The sequence below is a fragment of the Malaya genurostris genome, chromosome 3, assembly GCF_030247185.1.
Source record: "Malaya genurostris strain Urasoe2022 chromosome 3, Malgen_1.1, whole genome shotgun sequence".
In the NCBI taxonomy this organism is placed as follows: Eukaryota; Metazoa; Arthropoda; class Insecta; order Diptera; family Culicidae; genus Malaya; species Malaya genurostris.
Window position 1 is genome coordinate 117,904,162 of NC_080572.1, and position 12,589 is coordinate 117,916,750.

The 12,589-nt window shown below is 35.6% G+C and overlaps 1 protein-coding gene across 3 annotated transcripts in view; it reads left to right on the forward strand.

Annotated features, from left to right (window-relative positions):
* LOC131436857 (ras GTPase-activating protein raskol) overlaps positions 1-12,589 on the forward strand; it is a 352,339-nt gene that overhangs the window by 47,239 nt on the left and 292,511 nt on the right. The gene's annotated exons all lie outside the window — the stretch shown is intronic.

Below are 12,589 nucleotides of genomic sequence, written 5' to 3' on the forward strand. Positions count from 1 at the left end.
TTTCACCGCTTTTCTCAGAGATGGTTTCCATTTTAACAAACTCTATTCAATCTGAATTGATTGGTGTAAAAAATGAGCTCAAATTAGCGTCAGGAATTATTTTAATAAAAAGGCAAAAAAATATTTTAATGAGACTGTTTCGTTGATAGAGAAAGGCATTAGGTGGTTTAGGAATAGGTTTTTGTAAATTGTGTCATAAGGGGATCTGTGACTCCTGTAAATTTAATGTTTTTTTTTTGTGTACTGTAGCTTCAACATGTTCGGCACTACTATGGAAATTTACTACTGCAAATTATGATCTGCTCCGGCTTCTGAGATTAGTAAATCATTTATCTTAAGATAATAGTTTTCGTAGTCTATTTTGTATAAAAACATATTGAAACATGACTGATCTTTTATAAACTAGTATGCCAAATGGTTTGTAAACGATATTCTGTAGCACTGCATTATCACACACATAAATTTTATTGTTGAATCTCGGCAAAATATTACCACTAATTGCACCGTTGACTGCTCGGAAATCGTCTCGGCAAAATGTATGATTTGTGAGAATCTCGGAAATCCTAAATTTGGTAACTATCTATTATTGGCGAAATTGTCAGCAAAAATTTTGTTTTTAGCTTGGCAAAAGCGTACAGGATATAATCACGAAATGTCGAGTCATCAGTAATGTAGCGTAGAAATGAGTTTTCTTTATAAGTGCATGAAATAATCACGAAATACTTTTTGTTTACTGGCAGGTTCAGTAAAATATTATGCCAAATCTAGACAAAAAAGCGCTTCAATCAGAATATTATTTCAACGAATTTCCGAGAAGAGTACGTGGACTACAATCAGTAAAATTTCGCTAAGTTCGAGAATCGGTTTTACGTGTGTAGAAAGGCATGGAAGTGAAAAGTGAAAATATCATAAACTATACACAACGCGTAGACCCACGATACTAATTACATTCCATCACAAGTAGATGGATCATACTTTTTCCACCCACCCTCCAAATTTCTCCTATCTTTACTGCCGCTCTCACCAATTAACTTGCTTCATAAATATTGTATTATTTTCACTCCTGCTACTACGACTCGCGGCTATAAGGTCAGTTGTTTCTGTTCCTATTTCTAGGAGATACCGAGTATGGTATTCATCGTTACTGCGCTACTGTTGGGTTCATTGCTTACGCCACACCAAGTGCAATTATTCAATCAACAATCGTCGGATAATCTTAATTTTTAATTTACTATCCCCAACAAACCTACATTTGATTACAACGCGAGTTCGCTCGGCGCGTTGCACTTCAATAATGACCAACGCGAACAGCAGCGTGAGATTTCAAGTTCAGCCATTCTCGGAAATAATCGTGCTCATTAGTTTAATATGTTATGGAAGCGTAGTTTGTAAAAAAATTTCCCAAAATCAAATGAATCATTGGCATGCCGCAGTAAGTCGTGTTCACAAATAACACTCATTAAACAGTAACAGAGGGCATACTGTCGGAGGAAAAATCCTCAAGCTTGTATCTCTCACCATAAGCGATGGTCGAATCCAGCTGTCTACTGATCATTAAACGACGGACGTCGGATTGTTGTTTATACGAAATGCAAACACTGAAGCAATTGCATGTCACATAGCGGTATTTTTTTTTCATGAACTGATATATGAAGGCAATGACATGGTAAGGCAATGATAACAAAAAATATTTTAATCCACCCAGTGCTGTAATGATACCTATCTCATGTACTCAAATAATATAGATGATATATATAGTAGTGATGAACAATGATTGTGAAATGAACTTTATAAAGGGTGTTTTTTAAGAGCTTGCTGATATTAAATTTAAATAAAACGAAATTGTCCTGGGTTGGCGGTTCAATGCATAGGACGCTGGTCTTACAAGCCCGTTGTCGTATGTTCTAGCCTATAAGGATTCTTAGTGTTAGTAGGATCCATAGTACTAGCCATGCAATGATTCTGTACACTAAGAATCGGCTGCGAAGTCTGTTGAAACAGAAAGGCCAAATTCCACAAAAGGAATGTTATGCCAAGACTTTGCTTAAATAATGAAATGGCCAATTTTTTTCATTTTGATGCATGATTTCTTGGCATTTAACATTTAAATATGATTATGACCACGACTTTTTTTTTCACAAAGATCATTCTGGAGGTCTAATTTTCGATAACTTGTTCAAGCATTTGAGGACCTATTTCAGCAATGACAAGTTGAATATTGGTTTCCAAAGCATCAATCGTTGTTGGTTTATGCTCATAAACCAATGACTTCACGTATCCCTACAAAAAATAAACGAGTGGCGCAAAATCACACGAACGCAGAGGCCAATTCACCGATCCATTTCTCGAAATAATGTTGTCGTTGGAATGTCCTTTCAATAAGTCGATTGTTTCGGCCACAGTAAGACAAGTGGCACCATCCTGTTGAAACCACATTTCGTCCACATCCATATCTTGAAGATTTGGATTCACGTTAACGCATCGTTTCTCCTAATTTTTAAAGAGATAAGGACCGATGACCGATCAACCAGCCCATAGACCGTACCAAATAGTAAATTTATCGGGATACTTCGTTAATTCTTGAACGGCGTGTGGAGTGTCTTTACTCCGAATACGGCAATTACGTTCTTTATGGTGGTCTCAGACGGACGATTATGTGCAACATAAAATTCACGAAGTGTTCTGTAAACAGTTTCAATTGAACACTGATTTGGAAGCGTTTCTCTGGAGTTAACCTGATGATTTGTCGAACAATACTGAGTAGAGACGTCACTTTACACTGTCAAAACAACTTTCAAGCAATAAAGTAATCCCTATGTGCAATTTTTTTTATTGAACTTTCAGCAGTATTAAATAACCACAAAAAAAATAAGTTTTATAGGATTTTTGAAATAAACAAGCATCAAAGAAGTCAACTCTATGCGCTTACTTGTCTTTTTCTCAGTCCTAGGGCCAGCAGTTTTGAATAGTTAATTGCTTGCAAAAGTAGCATCATTGTAGTACTAGAGGTGAAATTTGAGTGATATGTGAATGAAAACAATATCCAGCATTATTTAACTGGTTCTTCTCATCAGAGAAAATCGCGCTCGAATCCATTCACCAGAGAAACTAACTTATTCATCGACCTGCTTACTTGCAGCCGTCATAATTTTTGCATCGAATTTCAGCAGGCCTGGCGCATTTTGGAAGAAAGCACACTTTCTTAACAGCGATTCGGTTGTTTACAGAACCAATAAATTGATCCTATTTTTTCATAACATAGGGCTTATTGTATCAATAGTCGACATGTTATTCTACCGATGACTTGACCTTACATCAATGAATTTTGATAAAATCAAATAAAGTATCCTTGTTTCGGCTCTAAGAAGAAATACTGTAGAAAAAAATTTGACAATTGTACAATACTTCTACAATAGCTACGCAACAAATCGAAGCAGGTGTAGCTGTTTGCATCTTATTCTTAAAGTCAATCTTTCGTTCAGATTTAGATATTAGATGACTAGTATTCCTCGAAAAATGGAGGTGTGATCATTGTAATAGACTATTCTGCTGTAAACATGAAAAAAGATCCAATTTTGTATTTCAATCTACCGCTAAATTAATAAACATGTCTAAAACTTTTAATTCGAGGTGTACGATAAAGTTGATGAATACAACAAACGAGATTTGACACGAGCTACAACGGAACAACAGAACACAACATTAGAGTAAATATATACTTCAGCTTACTAAGATGGGATATGGCTGAGTATAAACACTATTTTTATATTTTATCATCTATTTAATAAGGTAAGCTGCCTTAACTCTAAGATGTCGAGGGCATATTGATACTATTTATTGGCGTTTACAAGAGGCATAAGCAAATACAAATTATAATACGGAATACTCCGATACATTTTCGGTACGGTACGTTGTCAAGGTGAACTATCAGGGTGACAGTGTACTTTGATAAATTTTCCACAAAACTGGCAACCCTGTAGATCAAAAATCCGTTCGCCATGGATACTGTTTATTTATGTTAACAAACTGTGATTTCGGCAGAAAAAATTGTGTTTTTAGATAAATTTTAGCATTTTACATATTAAACACCTAGATATTGAGAATCAAATTGTTGATTTGATTATTTTCATATAAAATTTGCATTGGGTTCACAATTTGCCAGTGTCTTCTTAAGATATGAATAATGCCTTGATGATGAAGTCTTTAAGCATGATATAATCCTTGGGTTGTGCGTAGAAACGCTATTCGAACAGCACCATTATCTAAAAGTAAGTGTAATGTGCAAAAATCTCCAATCTAAACATACTCGACATGGACGAAAAATTGTATAGAAGAGGGCTAAGTCAAATATCTTTTTCGAAAATACAATTTCGATTGATGTTGTCATATCCCAAAGCACTCGTTTGTTGCATTCGACATTCGACGAACTTTTTGAATAATTTTAATCAACTTTAACCAACGTCAACTGAGGAAATAAAAAAAAACTATGACGACCTTCCATACAGATATGAATTCAAATTTATGAAAAACGCTTCAACCATCGCTGAAGAATCGATGAGTTCCATTCTGGAATTTTCTAAACACTCCTACAAGTTTTGTTGGGCTCCGAATGTCCGGCATGAGTGAGGTGAAATCACGGAACGTTTTACTTGAATTTTCAATTAATAATTAGTAATAACCAAACCAATGTACATACACGCACTTTATTAACTGTATGTTCATTTAAGGATTATTCCACACCTAATTGATGATTGTCAAACAATGATAATGAAATAAAGAGGATTTGTGAAAATTTTGTTAGCTTTAGGAACATTTACAAATACGTTTTATTATACTTAAGAAAAAAAATAACCTCCATCAAAGCAAAATGTGGTCTTGATAAGAAAAAATGTTAGAAATATTTGTTTCGTATTCGTCTCTTCTTTTCGTTGATTCCTAGTCGGGAATAATTATTGCCATCTACAAAAATACACTAAAGGTTGGCCACTATAGACTAGAAGAATTCTATTCAGTCCTGCAATCAAGATTGAGAATAAATGTACAACTAACGAGATTATACTTACGGTAAGGTTTGATGAATCCATTCGTAGGTTTTTGTGATTTAAGGGCAAATGTCCGATGTCGTCCAACTCGTTAATGAAGATTATTGCCATGTCATTTGACTTGAAAAGAGTGAAATCATGACAAATCAACATAGTATTTTCGCCAATAAATATACGGTGAATTGAATATACGAGACTGTTTATATAAAAATATCAAAAGTAATATAACCATAACAACATTACCTAATGTTGCCAGTTAGTTACATTTTCATTAACTTTGACTTGTCAAAGCTGAATATTAGAGTGCCTATAACCAGAGTGACGACATCTCATCCGTAATTTTGGCAACAATTCAAAACATTCCATTAGCTTTACATTGAATTGACAGGTTGTTTGCTCGTTTGGAACTGGGAGCTGTCATTCCAAACGAACAGCTGTCGCCACTCTGATTATAGTCACTCTACTGAATATAAAAACGGACTAGGCTAACTTGTTCATTCGATGAACCAAACATTGATGATCTGTTTGTATGGAAGCTAGGGGTATTATTATTTGTATTTGGCATAAGTTCGATTCGCGACCCGGAAACAGCTGCTATCTCAGTCAAATTGAAAAAAACTTTCAAACGTGTGTTATCAACTAGAGCACGGTTTGAAGTAGTTGTTATTAAGAATTAGTAAATTTAAGCACTGTCTGACCATAGGCTTCACGAAAAAACTTGGTTGAAATATGCCCAGAATGTATTATCAAAATAAACGACGACTACATAACACATTATATATAATTTATTTCACACACCCAGTGAGTACGAAGTCTGCCTCTTCTCTACTGAGCACCTCGTAGGCTATTCTCTCTCCCGGCATTTTAGCTACATGTCCAGCCCACTAAAACACGAAAACAACCCAAGTGGCATGTTAAGTTGTTGTCCTGTATTTTTCTACTGATTGTGAAATTTGTCAAGTTAGTTTATATTCCTATTCTAGTAACTTTTGTGTTATGGCAAAAGCGCCATTTTTCTGTGTTGTGCAACATATTCTTAAGTTCTTTCATTATTACGAATATTTGTTTACAACGATTGTGCAATTGATACAAAACTCAAGCGCCGATGCAACGAAAAACAATTGTCAAACTAGTGAAAACTACTACGTAATGTAAACGAGAAATGGAATGACGTTTACCAAAACATAACAAACCTAATTTCTAATGAATAAATTTCACCAGGCCCGTGCGCAGGAATCATCCATGAGGGGGGTTTCAAGGGGAGAGGGGAGTGTCCAAAAGGCGAAAAGGCGGCTCATCCACTATATTGATAATGTAAAACGGATTCTGACAGGCTCGTGTGCAGAAATCATTGAAGCGGAGGGGGGGGGGGGGGGGGGGGTCAAGTTATTTGCACTTTAATATAATAAGTACTCCATTGTTCATGAAACCTAATTTTAAAAAAATTCTTCATGGGGGGGGTTAAAACCCCTAAAACCCCCCCTGCGCACGGGCCTGAATTTCACATATGATTTTCAATACAACTGCTCTTAACACAAACATGGATCTTGTAAAATAATCTGCACACGAAAAAAGTTAATGCTACATATTGTAGAATTGATCTTTTGTGTTTTTGTAAATGAAAAATCGAAAACGAACTGCATTTTTATGGTGAAACATGTATTCGCACGCCCGAAATTTTCAAGCGCCTTTGAATTACGTGTTTTAATGATTGTATACCAATTTCTGTGAAAATAACAACAATAATACTATTTTTGATGAGAATCATCGGAACGGTGTTTAAAATACATTCTTAAAAAATTCAGACGATTTTTAAATGTTCCAATATGGCATCGATGGTAACAGTGAGTTGAATAGAAAATGGCTCACGCAACGTAATGACTTATATTATCTAAATAACAGGAAACATTAACATGTTAATATTTCGCAACGAAATGCTCTATGTTTTGTTTTTTCATTTGGTTCAAATCTTCTAGTTGAAATTTACAACAATACAGTATACTCATTCATCTTAGCAGGCCTGACCTTTGTGATACGCTCTGTAGGTATTATATTGGTTTAAAAAGTGATGTCAGGTCTGCTCATTTTTTCGGGAGATGAAAACCGAATACAAATGATCTGATTGATTTTTGTTTTTTTTTTCATTCCGTAAGTAATCCTGTATTTCTTGCAATTTTTTTGATAATATTCTCATGTTTGCAAGTTTTGCGTTCCTTTTAAACAAATAAATCTTGCACAATTTTTTTACAAGTTTTGAATTTCATATCATTGTTTTCCTAAGACTGAAAAAACTGCACACACTGACCTTAAAATTCATGAGGCAGGCAAAACTATGCGGACTCAGCAGAAAAATATTTTTTTAAATTGGTTCACATTTCAATTTCAATAATACATTTGCTACTTGAGAATGCAAGCGCTCATTTGGTTAGACTGCTTGGATTTAAACACATATTCGAATTTGGCTTATGTACGATGGTTGAGGTAGCTACAGACTGTTTAGTACATTTTTCATTGCCGGTTTTGTGATTTATGCATAAATCAAATCAATCCGACCTAGCAGCTATTTCGATATTTGGAAGCATTTTAGTTAGCTTACTAATGGAAAAGGAAAATTTCTGTGAATGCGATAGCCCTAATATATAATAAAGATAAGAACAACCTTGCCTTACTTAGCAGGCTTACATTTTATAGCGAACATAAAGCGAGGCTACGACGGAAACATATAATTACTGCAACCTCCTGTGGTGACCTGGAATTGTGACTCAGGAGGTGTGGGGCAGGCCTTAAAATTCAATTGTAGTATTAGTGAACCGTTGTATGAAAAGTAGAGTCAGCATCAGACATGCATATGTTGCTCTCACTGCACAACAAGGGGAATAATGTCAAGTTCCGTTTCGATTTGTAGTACCAAAGATTTGCTATTTCACCGGTGACACCCTAGATTATATTGCACCATAATTCAAACATGGCTAACAGGCTGAGTTGGGAATGAGATTGGCACTTTTCGTATTCGTTCTGTTGCATTGCTGCCAAAGACGGAAGGAACGGAAAAAAGTCATACGAAAGTACTGACTTCCTTTCCTGAGGTAAACTCATTCAAGTTCACACACGCCATCATCATAACCTGTTGCGAAAGAGGTTGTGCAATAGCAGATTGATAATTACCTTCCTGTTGCTTATGGCAAACTGCCGATCGTTTGTCGGTTTCCCTATCTGTATGGTTCTTGCGTAAGGCACAAGGTTCTTGCATACACGCATTTGTTGATACATACCTAACAGCTAACACAACATGGCTCTGAAATCGTTTCGCACCTTTCCGTCCGGATAACGTCCCGTTACCAATTGCCGTCTACAGGTGAATGTACGAATCTTTTGGACTGAACCATTCATGTTTTTGTACAACCGCGTTAATAAAGGTTGTTGACTTTTATCTGTTTCAACGAAACTAAGAAAGTTACAGTTAAGTATAAGTAGTTAGAAACTACTTTATCGCACTAATTTCGTCTCAGAGATATCTTCCAAAATGCTTGAAGCGTCATCAGTAGAAAGGTAATAAATGACCTTTGCAGATTACACAACATGATTTGGTTTGATTGAATTAGGTTGGCAACCAAGAAATACTATTCGGTTACGGGAATGATTCACTGAGTGATGAGTGGGTCATGGTAAAATTTTCGAACCTATCTTGCAACAAATTGCGATCCACGCTTTTAACCTTTTCCTATTGAATGAAGTGAGATCAATGGAACGAAAACCGCTCTAATAAACTTCCCATTCGAATTGACTCGGCGCTATTTGGTATGCCATTACTTTAATTGAGCTATAAAGTACGCTCCTCGCGGGATAGCAATCTATCTCTTTCGTTTTATTGTACGTCAGACTAGTCAAGCTCGATTCCAGCCAAGTTTTTTTACTCTGGTACTAAGTAAAAAGCGCAAGTAAGTGTTGACGATAAACAAGTAGAGTAACATAGTTTCATTGCGTTATTGTTTTGCTGTTGTCTGAATATACCAGCCAATGAAGACGACTCTAAAGCTCCTTGATTAATTATTATGTTTCAATACTTTGCTTGTGATAGAGTGTATTATATAATTTGTGTAATGAACACGGGTTATAAACTTTTTAGGCTAGCGGTAGAACATCTTTAATGTGTCATGTGTCGGTAGAACATTTATCAATGTCATTTCGATTAGGACTAAAGCGCCTTCAAGGTCATTCTTGTATTATGGTGATAATTTTGCGCATTTGTTTTTATCAGAATCTTTCGACTGCCATTGGAATGCTCATACTTAGCAAGGTCGATTTACAATGGTAGTTTCGATATGACAATAGTAAACAATTGAGCATTTCATTGGGACTAGTCGGCCAAGGTGTAATATCTGAATCCTTTAGGGGCTGAGGCCAGTGTGTTTTAGGGTGTTTTAAAGGGCTATTTTCATGCTTCAAATTTGATTTTCTCAGAAACGGTGACGAATGTTAGAAAACCCAACTGACAATCTCTTAGAAAATTAGTTTAGATTATTCTGTGAAAATTTCAGAATGATTGTTTGACTTTAGCGGTCGGGAAAGTTTTTTTTCTGAGGGAAGAATTGCATAGCTGAAAACGGCAACTTTCAACTTGTTCATTGAATATCTCGCCTTCAAAAGCATGGATCAAAAATCTATCCTGACAATGTCTAGTTAATTTAGTTTAGATGCGATTAGTGCATAAAAACATATATGTTGTCGCGATGAAAATGAAGTGTTTTTTGTGGAGGTAAGTCGATTTCTATGTCGCCATTTTAGTTCCCTGGCAACGTAACGAAACATGAGAAAGAAATAAAATCGGCTCAAAAAGGCCAGTAGGTCGCGTAAAACCACGTGGCTCGCTGTGCGTATTACAGTTCTCTCCATGCTCTCTCGTAAATGTGTAAAATCTAAGACAAGACCTGACAACTGGGGGGGGGGGGGGGGGGTGCTTTTGTTCCAAAGTGGATCAGTTTCTGATTGGCTGATTTTGATGTTACTATCCGCACATTGTGAAAAGAAACAACTTTTGCGGGGTACGCGAGCAATGAAAGTATAAAGTATAAAGAAAATCAGAAAACGAGTTTATTAAAATGTATAAAATGAAAATTTTCAGAGAATGTTTCACTTTTCTTAAATCTCATTTGTAATAAATGTTTATAGTGGCAGCACTGTGTAATTAAAATCAGCATCAAGCCATTTTTCTTTTTAGTGAATTTAACTGTACCCAAAAAAGATTTTTTAAATTAGTGTAAACTCGAAAATGTGTTTAGTTTTACGAGAAGAATGAACTGTTGTGTTCCACACTGTGGTCACACTAAGCATTTCTATCCAAACTTGACTTTTTCCGGTTTCCAAAAGATCCGGTATTACGTCAACAATGAATTCGATTTTGCGTCCAACATGAGATATTTCGTGTTTTTCCATCAAAGCTCAATTAATTGTTTTTAAGCATTAATATATTATCAAAAAATGTATTCACCAAAACATTTTTCATGTTTATTTCAAATCAAAAACCGAGTCTAAAAATTTAAATTTAATAAATATTTTTTTCTTAGCATAAAGTTATTAAAAAATCTGTAAATATGGCTACACTGTAGCCGATAGGTTGGTATTTATTCCACAGGGCGAAAATGACGAGAAGGATGATTTGGAAGGAAGAATAAAAAACCAGTTGTCAGGTCTTGTCTTAGTGTAAAATGACTTTCGATGTGGCCGGGTGGCCAAGAAAATTTTGATATTTTCGGTTACAAGTTTGACTACATCACATAAAATACAATAAAGCTACCGCTTGTTTGGCAGCCTTGATAAGCCGATTTTATATCTCTCTCATATTTCGTTACGTTACCAGGATACAAGAGCAGAAAAAAATGGTGCCGCCATAGAAATGGACTTACCTTTACAAAAATAACAATCACTTAATTTTCATCGCGACAACATATATGTTATAATGCACTAATCGCATTTAAACTAAATTATCTAGACATTGTCAGGATAGATTTTTAATCCATGCTTTTGAAGGCGAGATATTCAATGAACAAGTTGAAATTTGCCGTTTTCAGCTATCTTCCTTCAGAAGACTTTCCCGACCGCTAAAGTCAATGAATCATTCTGAAATTTTCACAGAACAATCTAAAATAATTTTCTAAGAGATTGTCAGTTGGGTTTTTTGATATTCGTCACCGTTTCTGAGAAAATCAGATTTGAAGCGTGAAAATAGCCCTTTAAATCACCCTAATACACACTGGCCTCAGCCCTTAAACTCGTATCGCATGCCTTGAACAGTGTTGATTTAGTACTTTCGTGGTTAGATACATAAGGAGACTTTATAAATCTCGTCATACAAGTTTTTATTCACTTTTAAGTTAGGTAATTGTACATAATATGTTTTTAAGTTACTGCACTCGCTCATTTATTAAGACGCTCATCTATTGAGACCATCTGAGAATCTCAGTATTTTCGAGTTGCTTTGATTAAAATACACTGAATAAAAATGCTTCTTACGAGGTTAGTGAATATATATATATATAAAGGGTGATTTTTTAAGAGCTTGAGAACTTTTTTAAACAATAAAACGCATAAAATTTGCAAAATCTCATCGGTTCTTTATTTTAAACGTTAGATTGGTACATGACATTTACTTTTTGAAGATAATTTCATTTAAATGTTGACCGCGGCTGCGTCTTAGGTGGTCCATTCGGAAAATCCGCTTTTTTATCGACAAATTTTGTTCAGCGATGAGGCTCATTTCTGGTTGAATGGCTACGTAAATAAGCAAAATTGCCGCATTTGGAGTGAAGAGCAACCAGAAGCCGTTCAAGAACTGCCCATGCATCCCGAAAAATGCACTGTTTGGTGTGGTTTGTACGCTGGTGGAATCATTGGACCGTATTTTTTCAAAGATGCTGTTGGACGCAACGTTACAGTGAATGGCGATCGCTATCGTTCGATGCTAACAAACTTTTTGTTGCCAAAAATGGAAGAACTGAACTTGGTTGACATGTGGTTTCAACAAGATGGCGCTACATGCCACACAGCTCGCGATTCTATGGCCATTTTGAGGGAAAACTTCGGAGAACAATTCATCTCAAGAAATGGACCGGTAAGTTGGCCACCAAGATCATGCGATTTGACGCCTTTAGACTATTTTTTGTGGGGCTACGTCAAGTCTAAAGTCTACAGAAATAAGCCAGTAACTATTCCAGCTTTGGAAGACAACATTTCCGAAGAAATTCGGGCTATTCCGGCCGAAATGCTCGAAAAAGTTGCCCAAAATTGGTCTTTCCGAATGGACCACCTAAGACGCAGCCGCGGTCAACATTTAAATGAAATTATCTTCAAAAAGTAAATGTCATGTACCAATCTAACGTTTAAAATAAAGAACCGATGAGATTTTGCAAATTTTATGCGTTTTATTGTTTAAAAAAGTTCTCAAGCTCTTAAAAAATCACCCTTTATATATGTGAGTCAGTGCAACTCATTTGTACTATGTTCTGAATCTTTTGAAGCGTTTCATTCCTGATGGGACAACAACTTGTTCA